Source organism: Cherax quadricarinatus, chromosome 51 (assembly GCF_038502225.1).
Source record: "Cherax quadricarinatus isolate ZL_2023a chromosome 51, ASM3850222v1, whole genome shotgun sequence".
Classification (NCBI taxonomy): Eukaryota; Metazoa; Arthropoda; class Malacostraca; order Decapoda; family Parastacidae; genus Cherax; species Cherax quadricarinatus.
In genome coordinates this window covers 28557721-28574305 of record NC_091342.1, presented here as the reverse complement: position 1 = coordinate 28574305, position 16585 = coordinate 28557721, and positions in this window count along the sequence as shown.

Genomic DNA, 16585 nt, shown 5'->3' with positions numbered 1-16585 from the left:
CATTAAGTTTGAAGCCGCTCAGCATTTGCATTATAAAGTTATCAGTGTTGAACGATGTAGGCAACTGAACGAGACATTACGAAATTATCACATGAAAATCAGTATTTCAAATTTTCCAGCTCCTCCCATAAAAAAAAAGACAAACTGAGATCACAGGAGAAAAATCTGAAATTCCAAGTAAAAATTATTATTGTTTAAGGTAAATATATGTAAGTGATTTTTTCTGATTCTAGGAGATATTTTCCAGTTATATAAAGCAATTAGATTAATAAAACTGTCGTATTAAACCTTACAAAATCTAAAATTAAGGCGAAGCTTCCACTGAGGACAATATATCAGCAGTGGAAGTTTAAAGCCTCCCAGAAGGGGCATTCTCCAGATATTGCAGAGAAACCAACAAAACATGCACCCACACAGCTTAGAGCCAAGATTTTTTTCATCGATTTCGTAAGATGTATCAGCCATTAAAGACTGAAGTGTTCACAACTGTTTTATTTCAGTTGGGTCGACAAACTCTCAGCTCGCCTGTCGGACTTCAGAGGTCCCACAGTCGCAATTTGAGTACAACTGGCTGAGCACTCAAGATGACTCACGAAATCGTAATGACACGATTGCAAACCATACCACAGGTGGGGTTTGAACCCGCGGTCAGAGTCTCAAAACTCCAGACCTTCCTATGGTGTAGAAATATACCTAGTTGGATGAATCCTATTGAAGCTAGCTGGTCCAGTGGCTAACGCGACGGTCTGGAGTTCTGAGACTCTCTGACCGCGAGTTCAAACCCCACCCGTGTTTTTTTTTTGAGCACTCAAGCAAGTACGTACAACACACACACACACACATACACACACACACACACACACACACACATACACACACACACACACACACACACACATACACACACACACACACAGACACACACACACACACACACACACACACCTACACACACAACAGGCCTAGTGTCTAATCGACATGTGCCTAGGACAAAATGGTAACTAACACACACAGTATTGACTAGCACCTTGCTACGTCTTTATATCTTTACCGAAGCTCAACTCATGTGCCAATATCTGTGTTGCCTTATTGATTAATGGTTGTGGCCTTCGTAAGGCTTGCACGGGTGGCAGGGGTGTTTACAATGTAGGGGTGGCAAGGTTGCAGATACGTGGCAGGGGAGTAGGAGTGAAGCAGCAGCAGGAATGTAAGGGGAGTAGTGATTCAGGTGTAGGATCTGCTGGGGTGGAGGGATGTCATGGATGGAGTGCGGCAGGGATGACAGAAGTGGAGGGAAAGCAGAGGCAGCAGAGGCGAAGGGTGTACTGTAAGGGATGGATGTGTGGCAGAGTTAGCAGAGTTGGCATGGGTTGAGGGTGGGAGGGTTGTGACTTAACCTGCTGCTCACTTTAGTACAAGTAACACATACTCAATGAGGCTCAAGTATATCATACATAAATACAGTAAAACAACAAATCAATGCCTCGAGTATAGAGCACCACACTTGAGCACTTACTGCAGACGAAACTTCATTTGGTTATAATCATATATATATATATATATATATATATATATATATATATATATATATATATATATATATATATATATATATATATATATATATATATATATATATATATATATATATATATCGTGCCGAATAGGTAAAACTTGCGATTTTGACTTAAACAGTAAAGCTCTTCTTATCTGTTTATGACTCTTAAAATTCAAACATGAACACGTGATGTAAAGTTTTCACAGAGCCTGACAGAGTGAAAGATTTCACCGAAACATTGATAGTAAATGCATTTTATGAAAAAAAAATCTGTCGTGTCTCCCTCGTATACTTCGCAAGACCCTTATATTGTGTGCGCGTTTTTGTTTATTCTGTAGAGTATTTTCATCACAATCGAAACCCGTTAATTTATATGATTTACTTGAAGTTAATGAGGATAATGTCCCTGTAAGAGCGACTGTGTCAGTTATTGGTACTTTCAATTATAAACTTTCTAAATTTCCTGCTCATATATTAGCACCTGTGACAGGTGTTGAATATACAATTAATAGAAAGTCTATACATAGATATAAAAATTAATTTACTTTTGTTAAAAAAATTTTGTAATTTATGCTTTGGCAGATGTTTACAAATATATCATTAAAGAGACAATATATCTATGTATAGATTTTCTATTTAAAGTTAATGATTATATTCAGAATTTTAATAAACAAAAAGTTCATAAATTATCACTAGCAGCAACAGATTATTTTATATTTAGTTAGAAAGTTTATAGACAGAGGGACGGAGTTACTATGGGAAATTCTTTGGGACCTACAAAAAATTACTGTAAACAGAGTAGTTATTCATTTCCCATTAACTTTCACACTTATTACTGTGTGAGTTATCAGTGTGTAAGTTATTAGTAAGTTATTAGAGTGCAAGTTATTAGTGTGCGGCTGAATTTAAACTATTGTTATATCGACGTTAGGTTGACGACACCTTTCAAATATTTAAATAACGTGACCTATATACTATTATTATTGCAACATCTAAATTCAAAGGACGTTAATACTGAATTATCATATGAAGAAGAGAAGACAAACGGAACATTGCTCTTCCTTGACATTCTGGTAAACTCTAGTATATCGTAAACTAACATTTACTGGCTTAGCTAGAAAATTCTCTTCTGTCATTTTGAAGTATAAATAAAATTTAGCTTCCCCATTAACTTCTAGAGGTTTTCATATATGTTAACACTATTCTAGTTTATGAATTTGAATTTATACGACAAAACCTTTCATTGAATGGGTAAAAAAAAATCATTAATACTTGCATAGGTAAACAGCTGCGTAAGTTATTACATTCTTCAATACAAAAAAATTCTATTAACAAAGCAGTTATTTATTTCACAATAAGTTACATAAACAAAAGTAACTTTTCTTTAAAAAAAAAAACTAACAAAACTGTTAAAAGAATTTTATCCTCAAGTGAGAGTTACAGATTTAAGCCTAAATACACTGTAGATCTCTGTATATTCAAAGATGTTGTACCTGTTGAATTACAGTCCTCTGTAGTTTACAAATATTACTGCCATAGCTGTAATCGATACCATGCCTAACCCTTCTAGGGTAGGGTAGGTGCCTGAGCCCGAGCCTTTAGCTCATAAGAGTGTCATTCCCATTTGTCCCCTTGTGGCGGGGATGGCAGACCTGAGAGGCCTAGCTTGTGGCTAGGTCTGGGGACAGTTGGTCCCAAAGATGAGGAGGTACTTGTGCCTCCTCCCATGGGAGACTTAGGTCTCAGACACTCCCTAAAGAGGGAGCCAAGGCCGGGCTACCACTTGGAAAAGGCCCGGGCCGGGAGAATACCGGCGAATCTTTAATAATAATAATAATAGCTGTAATGTTGTGTATATTGGCACAACTAAGTGTCAACTGAAGTTGTGTGTCTTTGAGCACTTGGGCAGATCTATTAAAAATAGGGAGAGTAAAGTTATAGTGGCACACACCAACACTGTGAAGCAACAGATCACATAACGAACAGGAAAACATTCACTGTGTTGTCCAGACGATCTAATACCATTAAATTGGCAACAGTAGCGTCTCATTACACCATTAAAGGCAAGTCTTCCCGGGGTAATAATGAGCAGTTACTTTGTTTCTAGTTTTTTTACTATATGTTTGTTCATTTCTCTTTTCTTTTACTTACGTTAACTTGACGTTTAACATATGCTTCGATCTCATACTTAAAGCTGATTTTCTTTGATTTTGTACAGTGTCTGATGATGGAGTGAGTTGACTCCGAAGCTAGTCGAGAATAAATGATGCTTCAAGTAGTGCTGTCGGTTTCGTTTCATCTACATACATACATATAATGTCGTGCCGAATAGGTAAAATTGGTCAATTAGCAAGAACTCATTTAAAATTAAATACTTTCTAAAATTTTCTCTAATGGGTTTAAAGATATATTTTTTTTCATTTATGTTAGTGTAAAAATTAATAAATTTGTACCAAAAAGAACCTTAGGAAACTTACCTAACCTTACAACAAGCGCAGTTTAATTTAGCCTAATCCAACTAAACATATTTTAGATAAGTTTACAGTAATTTAATAATAAATACACACAATGAACTATATTTTTTTTCGTTAGGTTCAGAATGATTTTTGCGAAATTATTGCATGCACAAATTTTCGCTTGCCTTATTCGGCAACAAGATCGTTGCTATTTAAGCCAACATCGCCAGTTTTACCTATTCGGCACGATATATATATATATATATATATATATATATATATATATATATATATATATATATATATATATTATATATAATATATATATATATATATATATATATATATATATATATATGTGTGTGTGTGTGTGTGTGTGTGTGTGTGTGTGTGTGTGTGTGTGTGCCCACCTAGTTGTACTCAGCTAGTTGTGGTTGCAGGGGTCGAGTCAACCCCTGGCCCCCACCTCTTCGCTGGCCGCTACTAGGTCACTCTTCCCGCTCCACTATATCACTTCCCAGCCTGTTCCACTTGCCGACAACTGCGTACTCACCTAGTTGTACTCACCTAGTTGTACTCACCTAGTTGAGGTTGCGGGGGTCGAGTCCGAGCTCCTGGCCCCGCCTCTTCACTGATCGCTACTAGGTCACTCTCCCTGAACCGTGAGCTTTATCATACCTCTGCTTAAAGCTATGTATGGATCCTGCCTCCACTACATCGCTTCCCAAAATATTCCACTTACTGACTACTCTGTGGCTGAAGAAATACTTCCTAACATCCCTGTGATTCATCTGTGTCTTCAACTTCCAACTGTGTCACCTTGTTACTGTGTCCAATCTCTGGAACATCCTTTGTCCACCTTGTCAATTCCTCTCAGTATTTTGTATGTCGTTATCATGTCCCCCCTATCTCTCCTGTCCTCCAGTGTCGTCAGGTTGATTTCCCTTAACCTCTCCTCGTAGGACATACCTCTTAGCTCTGGGACTAGTCTTGTTGCAAACCTTTGCACTTTCTCTAGTTTCTTTACGTACTTGGCTAGGTGTGGGTTCCAAACTGGTGCCGCATACTCCAATATGGGCCTAACGTACACGGTGTACAGGGTCCTGAACGATTCCTTATTAAGATGTCGGAATGCTGTTCTGAGGTTTGCTAGGCGCCCATATGCTGCAGCAGTTATTTGGTTGATGTGCGCTTCAGGAGATGTGCCTGGTGTTATACTCACCCCAAGATCTTTTTCCTTGAGTGAGGTTTGTAGTCTCTGGCCCCCTAGACTGTACTCCGTCTGCGGTCTTCTTTGCCCTTCCCCAATCTTCATGACTTTGCACTTGGTGGGATTGAACTCCAGGAGCCAATTGCTGGACCAGGTCTGCAGCCTGTCCAGATCCCTTTGTAGTTCTGCCTGGTCTTCGATCGAGTGAATTCTTCTCATCAACTTCACGTCATCTGCAAACAGGGACACCTCAGAGTCTATTCCTTCCGTCATGTCGTTCACAAATACCAGAAACAGCACTGGTCCTAGGACTGACCCCTGTGGGACCCCGCTGGTCACAGAAGCCCACTCTGACACCTCGCCACGTACCATGACTCGCTGCTGTATTCCTGACAAGTATTCCCTGATCCATTGTAGTGCCTTCCCTGTTATCCCTGTTATCCCTGCGTGTGTGTGTGTGTGTACTCACCTATTTGTGATTGCAGGGGTCGATTCATAGCTCCTGGCCCCACCTCTTCACTGATTGCTACTAGGTCCTCTCTCTCCCTGTTCCATGAGCTTTATCATACCTCGTCTTAAAACTATGTATGGTTCCCGCCTCCACTACGTCACTTTCTAGGCTATTCCACTGCCTGACAACTCTATGACTGAAGAAATACTTCCTAACATCCCTCTGATTCATCCGAGTCTTCAACTTCCAATTGTGACCTCTTGTTTCTGTGTCCCATCTCTGGAACATCCTGTCTTTGTCCACCTTGTCTATTCCGCGCAGTATTTTATATGTCGTTATCATGTCTCCCCTGACCCTCCTGTCCTCCAGTGTCGTCAGGCCGATTTCCCTTAACCTTTCTTCGTAGTACAATCCCCTTAGCTTTGGGACTAGTCTTGTTGCAAACTTTTGAACTTTCTCTAATTTCTTGACGTGCTTGACTAGTATGGGCCTGACGTAAATGGTGTACAGAGTCTTGAACGATTCCTTACTGAGGTAATGGAACGCTATCCTTAGGTTTGCTAGACTCTCGTGCGCTGCAGCAGTTATCTGACTGATGTGCGCCTCAGGAGATGTGCTCGGTGTTATACTCACCCCAAGGTCTTTTTCCTTGAGTGAGGTTTGCAGTCTTTGGCCACCTAGACTATACTGTGTCTGCGGTCTTCTTTGCCATTCCCCAATCTTCATGACTTTGCATTTGGCAGGGTTAAATTCAAAGAGCCAGTTGCTGGACCAGGATTGTAGCCTGTCCAGGTCTCTTTGTAGTCCTGCCTGATCCTCGACCGATTTGATTCTCCTCATTAACTTCACATCATCTGCAAACAAGGACACTTCTGAGTCTATCCCTTCCGTTATGTCATTTACATATACCAAAAACAGCACAGGTCCTAAGACTGACCCCTGTGGAACCCTGCTTGTCACAGGCGCCCACTATGACACCTCGTCACGTACAATGACTCGTTGTTGCCTCCCTGTCAGGTATTCTCTGATCCATTGCGCGCGCGCGCGTGTGTGTGTGTGTGTGAACTGTTTCTAGAGAGAGGGTAGACAGATGAGAGCAGCAACCAGATTGTGAAGGTTAAGTTTCTCTCATAAAGACGAACTACCACTAAAAGAGTTAGTTTTACTAACGTTTATTATTCTATACGGGATGGCCCGGTGGCCTGGGGGATGGCCCGGTGGCCTGGTGGCTAAAGCTCCCGCTTCACACACGGAGGGCCCGGGTTCGATTCCCGGCGGGTGGAAACATTTCGACACGTTTCCTTACACCTGTTGTCCTGTTCACCTAGCAGCAAATAGGTACCTGGGTGTTAGTCGACTGGTGTGGGTCGCATCCTGGGGGACAAGATTAAGGACCACAATGGAAATAAGTTAGACAGTCCTCGATGACGCACTGACTTTCTTGGGTTATCCTGGGTGGCTAACCCTCCGGGGTTAAAAATCCGAACGAAATCTTATCTTATCTTATCTTACCGTCAGTAAAGACAACTAACCAGCGTAAACAGTGAGTTTCCCGACGTTCTTGTGATGAAGGAAAATTAGACTACTCAAAGAATGTCGACTGAGAAGACGATCAAAAGATGCCATCCCTGATGTGGGTCCAGTCCTTGATGTAGGACCAGTCCTTGATGTGGGTCCAGTCCTTGATGTAGGACCAGTCCTTGATGTGGGTCCAGTCCTTGATGTAGGACCAGTCCTTGATGTGGGTCCAGTCCTTGATGTAGGACCAGTCCTTGATGTGGGTCCAATTTCTGATGTGGGTCCAGTCCTTGATGTAGGACCAGTCCTTGATGTGGGTCCAATTTCTGATGTGGGTCCAGTCCTTGATGTAGGACCAGTCCTTGATGTGGGTCCAATTTCTGATGTGGGTCTAGTCCTTGATGATGGGGTTAAGTCTTTGTTGATGGGGTCCAGTCCTTGATGTGGGACCAGTCCTTGAAAATGGGGGTCCAGTCCTTGATGATGGGGGTCCAGTCCTTGATGATGGGGGTTCAGTCCTTGGTGATGGGAGTCCAGTCCTTGATGTGCATCCAGTCCTTGATGGGGGTCCAATCCTTGATGGGGTCTAATCCTTGATGGGGTCCAATCCTTGATAATGGGGGTCCAGTCCTTGATGTGAGACCAGTTCTTGATAAGGGTCCAGCCCTTGATGATGGGGTCCAGTCCTTGATGTGGGACCAGTCCTTGATGATGGGGGTTCAGTTCTTGATGTTGGTCCAGTTCTTGATGGGGGTTCAGCCCTTGATGATGGGATCCAGTCCTTGCTTTGGGACCAGTCCTTGATGAGGGGGGTCCAATCCTTGATGTTGATCCAGTCCTTGATGTTGATCCAATCCTTGATGTTGATCCAGTCCTTGATTTTGATCCAGTCCTTGATGGGGGTCCAGTCCTTGATTATTTTGGTCCAGTCCTTGATGATGGGGGTCCAGTCTTTGATATGGGATCAGTCCTTGATGATGGGGCTTCAGTCCTTTATAATGGGGGTCCAGTCCCTGATGATGGGGGTCCAGTCCTTTATGATGAGGGTCCAGTCCTTGATGATGGGGTTCAGTCCTTGATGATGGAGGTACAGTCCTTGATGGAGGTCCAGTCCTTGATGGGGGTCCAGTCCTTGATGATGGGGGTCCGGTCCTTCATGTGGGACCAGTCCTTCATGATGGGGGCCCAGTCCTTGATGACAGGGGTGTAGTCCTGGATGTGGGTTCAGTTCTTGATGATAGGGGTGCAGTCCTGGATGTGGGTCCAGTCCTTGATGATGGGGGTGCAGTCCTTGATGATAGGGGTGCAGCCCTGGATGTGGGACCAGTCCTTGATGATGGGGTGCAGTTCTTGATGTGGGACCAGTCCTTGATGATGGGGTGCAGTCCTTGATGTGGGATCAGTCTTTGATGATGAGGGTCCAGTCCGAGATGACGGGGATCCAGTCCTGTGTGTGTGTGTGTGTGTGTGTGTGTGTGTGTGTGTGTGTGTGTGTGTGTGTGTGTGTGCGCGCGCGTGTGTGTGTGTGCGTGCGCGTGTGTGTGTGTGTGTGTGCGCACGCGTGTGTGTGTGTGTGTGTGTGTGTTTGTGTTTGTGTTTGTCTGTGTGTGTGTGTGTGTGCGTGTGCGTGTGCGTGTGTGTGTGTGTGTGTGTGTGTGTGTATCATGTGGGAGTTCGACACGTGGATTAGGTAAAGAAATACTCACGTAGGCTGGTAGTACGTATAATTACAGACAAGGTGAGTAGCGCCCTTACAGCCGTGACCTAGTCTCTCTGCTCTCTCTCGTACAACTGACTGACTGGCCGCCCACAGTACCCATATGTGAGGGGGTCTTTGAATACTGCCAGGTCAGCACATGAGTTCAGACAGTGACTCAGGCAGAGACGGTTGGTCGTGAGTCAACTGGCACAGTGGTTACTGGTAACTGGTTACTACTACTGAGACATGTGCGTGTGTATGTGCGTGTGTATGTGCGTGTGTATGTGCGTGTGTATGTGCGTGTGTGTGTGTGTGTGTGTGTGTGTGTGTGTGTGTGTGTGTGTGCGCGCGCGCGCGTGCGTGTGTGCGCGCGTGTGTGTGTGTGTGTGTGTGTGTGTGTGTGTGTGTGTGTGTGTGTGTGTGTGTGTGTGTGTGTGTGTGTGGGTGTGTGTGTGTGTGTGCGTGTGTGTGTGTGTGTGCGTGTGTGTGTGTGTGTGTGTGTGTGTGTGTGTGCGCGTGTGTGTGTGTGTGTGTGTGTGCGCGCGTGTGTACTCTAGCTCATTCAATCAGCACTATGAATGCAAAAAATATTGCTCACAACTTTAACAATTTGCTTCCATCACTAACATTTATTTGTTATCTCAAACAATTTGGCATCATTAACAAAAATGTTCTGATATCTTGTTTGCAGTTTCTTTGAATCATTAAACAATTATCTGTTATCTTGAACAATTATCATCTATAATTACAAACTTAAAAATATTGTATTAAAAATGTTCCATAGTTCCAGGATTTGTACTGAAACCAGACGAGTATTATTCCTGGCGAGTCAGTGGCCACGAGAGGAGTCAGGTGTATTGTGCAGTAGGTGAAGCACAGCAGAGGGAACAAGATGTAGGTGTGTGAGTAGGTGAGTGGATGAGTTTTTTTTTTTTAGTGTATTCTATAGGTAATTTTGTGTTTAAATGCTCTCGTGTTTACCTGTAAGGTCCTAGTGTACAGAGGCCTGTTTAAGTTTTGGGAGAGTACTCCATCACACCTCCCGTTTCTGCCTGTTGGTAGACCGGCAGAAACGGGGGGTGTCATGGAGCCTCCCTGTTTATAACTGTTCATATATTTTGTTTTACTCACTAGTAGACGATTGAGACACTTATGCAACATATGAGAATCTTTATTGAAGAAACGTTTCGCCACACAGTGGCTTCATCAGTCCATACAAAGGAGAACGATTTAAGGTAATCAGTCCCTCAGCCTGGAGTCGATTTGTTCAGTCCATCAGTCTTGCAGAAAGTACAGCTGAGGGACTGATTACCTCAAAATCCTCCTCTCCTTTCATCATTCTCCTTCGTATGGACTGATGAAGCTACTGTGTGGCGAAACGGTTCTTCAGTAAAGATTCCCATATACTGCGTAAGTGTCTCAATCTTCAACTTGTCGGTTTTTAAACCATTTATCACATACTAGTAGCAGTGTGCTAGCGAGCTAGTGTGAGTCCTGGGTAAAGGTGAACTGGAGTGTGGTGACGTTGGTTGTAGTAGACTATAGGTTATATATCTTACTCTGATATTAACATATTATATTTTTGTATAGGTGAGTTTTCGTGTGCTTCCTTATAATAATAATGAATAATTAACGTTCCACATTTAATGTGAACGTACAAGTTGGCTCTAGACTGGTTTCTTTTTCTATTTTAAATATAAATGCCCCCAGACTCGGCAGGCATACGCTTTAGGAGCCACGAGTTTTTATTTGCGTTACGCAGTCAAAAAAAAAAGTGTAACACTGATATATTCGTAAAATTTGTGACCCGTTAAAAAAATCACACTGCAATCAAAAACTAATTCAACGAGCATTACACACTCCACAAACCACATTTATGATTCATCGCAAGACATAGGTCACAGGTCACATTGTATAATTCCTCCGTAGGCATGAGTCACAGGTCACATTCCTCCCTAGGCATGGGTCACAGGTCACATTCATCCCTAGGCATGGGTCGCAAGTGACATTCCTAGGCATGGGTCACAGGTCACATTCATTCCTAGGCATGGGTCACAGGTCACATTCATCCCTAGGTAAGGGTCACAGGTCACATTCCTCCCTAGGTATGGGCCACAGGTCACATCCCTAGATATGGATGACAGGTCGCATTCCTCCCTAGGCATGGATCACAGGTCACATTCTTCCCTAGGCATGGGTCACAGGTCACATCCCTAGGCATGGGTCACAGGTCATATTCATCCGTAGGCATGGGTCACAGGTCACATTCATCCCTAGACATGGGTCACAGGTCATATTTTACTTCCAAGACAGATCACAGGTATGTTGTATAAATCATCCGTAGGCATGGGTCACAGCACACACCCATCAGTAGGCATGGGTCACAGCACACACCCATCAGTAGGCATGGGTCACAGCACACACCCATCCGTAGGCATGGGTCACAGGTCATATTTCCATCCCAAGATACAGATCACAGGTCACATTGTATAATTCATCCCTAGGCGAGGGTCACAGGTCGCATTCATCCCAAGACATATGTCACAGGTCGCATCTCAAGACACAGGTCACAGGTCACATTCATCTCATGACAGACTATAGGTCACATTGTATAATTCATCCCAAGACATAGATCGCAGGTCACATTGTATAATTCATCTCATGACATAGGTCACTGGTCACACTGTCATCCAAAGACAGGTCAGATTCATCAGGACCAGACACAGGTCACAGGTCACACTGTGTAACTCCTCACATACTAACAATGAAAACGTCAAGGAATGGTAAGGACGTGTATTCAGACTAAAATTAAGAAAATTAATAGATGTATTCAGCTCCAGTTCCTCAGATCAAGAATCCTTCAAAAGGTTAACTGTGCCTGTAGTACCCCATCCAATATACGTACTTAACAGCCTACGTGAGTGTTTCTTACCCAATCCACGTTTCGAACCCCCACATGACAGTAGTGGTACTAGTAGTACTAGTAGCATTAGTACTAGTGATAGTAGTAGTACTAGTAGTAATAGTACTAGTAGTAATAGTACTAGTAGTAATAGTACTAGTAGTATAGTAGTAGTAGCACTACTACTAGCAGTATTAGTACTACTACTAGTAGTAGTACTAGTGCTGCTAGTAGTAGTACTGGGTCGAATCCCGCTGGTTTCTTGAGGTGTGCACTCGCCTGTTTGTGGTTCCATTGGTCAAGTCGCAGTTCTAGGCCCCGCCTCTCAACTGGCCACAACTGTATTTATTTCTGGGTTCTTGAGCTATATCATATCCAGTCTTAAATTTATGTATGGCTTCTGTCTTTATCAGTTTGTTGTCCAGGCATTTCCTGACCACTCTGAAGCTAAAGAAACATTTCATAAGATCCTTGTGACTCATCTGTGATTTTAACTTTCAGCTGTGCCCTTGTGTACTTATTTCCCGCCTCACTTTATCGGTTTACCTTATCAATTCCTCTCAGAATTTTATACATCGTTATATCCCATCTGATCTCTCTGTCCTTTAACGTAATCAAGGATAGATCTTTCAACTTCTCCTTAAAATTCACACGCCTTTGCTTTGCAACTTTTGTTCCCGGAGCCTCTACTCCTTTTTTTCTGGCATTTGCCTTTTTCTAGTTTTCATACCCTTGCATTTGCTGGGGTTGAAGTCCAATAAACACTTGTCAGACCAATCTTGCAGCTCATCGAATTCCATTTAGAGACCTTTATTTTTATTTTTCTCATTAGTTTCACATCTGAAATCAGGAATACATCGGACTATTTCTTCTGATACAACGACGTCCATGTACAAAAAAAAAAAAAAAAAATAGCACAGGTCCCGTTACTAATAATTTAGGACTCTTGTCACACGAACATTCTGACACTTCAGAGACACACTGTGCTCCTGTTAGATATTCCTTAATGCATTAGAGTTGCTTTCCTGTCATTCCTGCCTTTTCCTCTCATTTTGTCTCAGTCTCTTATGCAGTACTTCCAAGTCTTCTTATATTTCAAAAATATGCGGTCTACTCATTCTTTTCCCTCTCTCTTTCTCGTCATACTTTTGTTACCTTGTCACTGAGTTGCCGACTCTAAAACTGTACTGGTTGTCGTATATAAATCCACTCCTTTCCAGGTGCTCTACTAATCTTTCCCTGATTATCCTCCCTATAACATTTCATACTATGCATATGCATGCATGTAGTTTAGTGTTACCTGCCTCCTCTTGCGACTACGTCTGCTGTCTTCCAGCCTTTGACAGTTGCCCTCTACCGATTGACTTGCTGAAGATTTTCGCTAGTGGTTCACACAGTGCTCTGCTCACACTTTCAGAACCCATAGAGATGTATTATCTGGTCCCATTGCCTTTGTGTTTTGTACCTTGTCCAGTAATTTCTTCACCTCTTTTACTGTTCTGTATATTGCGTCCAGTACTCGATGATGTACCCTATCTCTAACTCCCTGGTCATGTACCCATTTACTCAGAGTGTAGACAGCCTGTACTGTCTGCACAGACAGCCCATGCTGTCTGCCAGCTTAGTTCATATTTTGCGCCATGCTGGTGCTGCCACCTATAGGCCTTGCCACTTCAGTATGCCCAGACTTGCCTCTCACTCCTAGGCCGACCCACTTGATAGACACAAGTGCTCCCCCTCCACGGACTGGCTTGCGGTCACTCCCTCACACTGCCTGTTGTGTACTCACTCCTATCCAATTAAAGCCAAACTAGTCCACGGCCGTATCATTGCTACCTACGCTACCTTCATCGGCACTAACCGCTGTTCAGCAGCAAGAACAGTAATAACAAGAGAATACTTTTCTAAATCATTGTTCAGCTTCACGCCGACTTCCAGGTCATTTCTTGTGAGCCCCCCTGCTTTTTTTTTTTTGCCTTATTACCCCGTCTTATTTTGAGGTGGCTGTGCAGCAATTTTTGTTAAGATTTGACTTTCCATGCGTGGCATTCTCAGACTGTAGTTCAGCCTCTCTCCTTACCTGTGCGTATTTATTTCTGCCTCTTCTGCTTGTTTCTATTTTTCTCTGTGCTTTGCTATCAATATTTGTCCAGGCTCTCACACTTTCAGTGTTTGCCTCTGCACTTCTCGGTGAAGCATAGCCTCACTCTGTTCTTACCATTGCTTCCTCTACTTCTGGGAATGAATTTCTCCTCCACTTCCCGGCATTTTCCAGTTACATACTCCATAAATTCACCCGTTGTCTTTTCTTCCAGTTCCCCTTTCAACTGCCTTTCATAGAGGAACTCTCACACCTGTTTGGTCTCCTCTTTTGAAGTCTGGTTTCTTCCGTCGTGTGTGTGTGTGTGTGTGTGTGTGTGTGTGTGTGTGTGTGTGTGTGTGTGTGTGTGTGTGTGTGTGTGTGTGTGTGTGTGTGTGTGTGTACTCACCTAGTTGAGGTTGCGGGGGTCGAGTCCGAGCTCCTGGCCCCGGTGTGTGTGTGTGTGTGTGTGTGTCCATGCGTGTGTATGTGCCTATGTTTGTACATGATGCGTACTTGCTTGAGTGCATGCGTTTGCCTGTCTGCATCAAGAGGAAAAGAAGCATATAAGTGAAACAAACAAATGAAGACAGACAAACAAACACACACACACACACACACACACACACACACACACACACACACACACACACACATAACCTGCCCTAGTGTACAGGTGAAGCCACCAGGGATCAACCTCTCTCAGGTACCCTCTCTATAGCCAACCTCTTGAGTAAGAGAGTGGAAGACCTCCTTACAGGGTGTGTTATTCCACACGTCCTACCCTAGCGCCCCCTCGCTCCTCCTAGCCATACCACTGTCCGAAAAGAGACGACATTCCACGATAAGCCGGCCAAATGTACCGTACCCAATTTACGACAAGGTTAGCGTGGAGGAGGAACGTTTGAGGTCGTTTGGTATGGGCGTCACGCGTAGCGGCTAAGGCCAAGACCAAACTGGTTTTAAAGTACTGGGTTGGACCAGGGACTCCGCGTTGCTACTGCAAAGGGAATTTTTACTCCTTGCCAAGACCCCCCATCATACCATCAAAGATCCGCTTCCCCCTCATTCATGCACTCAATCTTTGGTTAAAGATGGTGATTGGAATTTTTTTTTTTGGGGGGGAAGGTCAGTTTTTATAAGATGTTTGATAGAGACGGATCGTAATATTATAGAGAGGCTGACAACACTCTTGACGATACTGTGTACTACACACCGGGCAAGACTGTTTACATTCCTCACGCGAGCATACATTCACCTCACAATGGCCCGACCGGAAGGAAATATGAACAAATACGCGCGCGCTCGTGAACGCATGTAATGTGTGTGTGTGTGTGTGTATATATATATATATATATATATATATATATATATATATATATATATATATATATATGTCGTGCCGATTAGGCGAAACTTGCGATCTTGGCTTAAGTAGCAACGTTCATCTTGCCATATAGGACAAGTGAAAATTTGTGTATGCAATAATTTCGCCAAAATCATCCTGAACCTAACGAAAAAAATATATTTGATTGTGTTTATTTAGTATTAAATTATTGTAAACCTATTTAAAATATATTTAGTTGGGTTAGGCTAAAATAATTTGCTCTTGTTATAATAAGGTTAGGTAAGTTTTCTAAGATTCTTCTGGAGCAAAATTAAATTTTTTTACATTAACATTAATGAAAAAAATATATCTTTAAACGTATACGAGAAAATTTCAGAAAGGACTTAATTTTAAATGAGTTCTTCCTAACTGACCAGTTTTACATATTCGGCACGACATATATATATATATAATATATATATATATATATATATATATATATATAATGGAGCCACTATGCTACCCTGGAAGGATGGAAAGAAGATTGCCTGGGACTACACCTGTGCTGCCACATTGGCAGACACCTACTTCCCATACTCCGAGCTGAAGGGGGTGGAGCTGCTAGCCACAAGGAGACCCAGAAGACTCCCAATAGGGTCGGAGACCCTTGGAGTATGGGGCAAGTGTGCTCTAAAGTTCCTCATAGAGCTGGGTGAAAAACTCACCATAGAAACCGAGGACCACAAAGCGGCCAGCTTCCTCTCTGAGAGACTCGGTGTTGCTATTCAGAGGGAAAATGCCTGGGCACGCGACCCACCGCCGGGGAGCTGGACAAAGTGTTTGAGGTGTAGCTCCGAGTTGTTTTACTCCCTTTTGTATTTTTGTCAATGTATTTTGTCTTTAATATATATATATATATATATATATATATATATATATATATATATATATATATAGTGTGTGTGTGTGTGTCGTGTCGAATAGGTAAAACTTGCGATTTTGACTTAAATAGCAACGCTCTTCTTGCCGAATATGGCAAGCTAAAATTTGAGTATGCAATAATTTCTCAATTATCATTCTGAACCTAACGAAAAAAATATATTTCATTGTGTTTCTTTATTATTAAATTATTGTACACTTATCTAAAATATATTTAGTTGGATTAGGCCAAATTAAATTGCGCTTGTTATAATAAGGTTAGATAAGTTTTCTAAGGTTCTTTTGGTACAAAACTAATTTTTACATTAACATAAATGAAAAAATATATCTTTAAACGTATATAGATCAGTTTTACCTATTCGGCACGACACACACACACACACACACACACACATTATATATATATAGTGTATATATATATATATATATATAGGAGAGTTCCAGT